Source organism: Buceros rhinoceros, unplaced genomic scaffold (assembly GCF_000710305.1).
Source record: "Buceros rhinoceros silvestris isolate BGI_N320 unplaced genomic scaffold, ASM71030v1 scaffold36346, whole genome shotgun sequence".
Taxonomy (NCBI): domain Eukaryota; kingdom Metazoa; phylum Chordata; class Aves; order Bucerotiformes; family Bucerotidae; genus Buceros; species Buceros rhinoceros.
Genome location: NW_010417545.1, coordinates 7729 through 8024, shown reverse-complemented (window position 1 = coordinate 8024; position 296 = coordinate 7729). Strand labels below are relative to the sequence as shown.

Sequence of the window (296 nt, the reverse complement as noted above, 5' to 3'; positions counted from 1 at the left end):
AGGCAACAGTTAAGGCTGGGACCCGCTGGCTCTGCTCAGCTGGAGCCCAGCCCGGGCTGGCAGCAATCCTGGGGACGCTGCTCCGTCCTGTGGAGGAGCGTGGCAATGGCAACCTCGGGGAAGACCCCGGCACCCACCACCCACCACCCACCTCCCTGCTGCCTCCTGCCCCTTCCTGCAGCTTCACCACTTGCCAAACCCAGTGCTGGGCCAGCGAGGGGACGGTTTGCAGGAAGAGTTAAAACCCGCTGCTGCTCCCCCCTGCCCCGTCCCCTTGGCCAGGGAGCTGGTGCGAT

The 296-nt window shown here is 66.9% G+C and overlaps 1 protein-coding gene across 1 annotated transcript in view; it reads right to left on the bottom strand.

Annotated features, from left to right (window-relative positions):
- LOC104495282 (sulfhydryl oxidase 1-like) overlaps positions 1 to 296 on the bottom strand; it is a gene marked incomplete at both ends in the record, with an annotated part of 6849 nt that overhangs the window by 1083 nt on the left and 5470 nt on the right. The window lies entirely within an intron of this gene.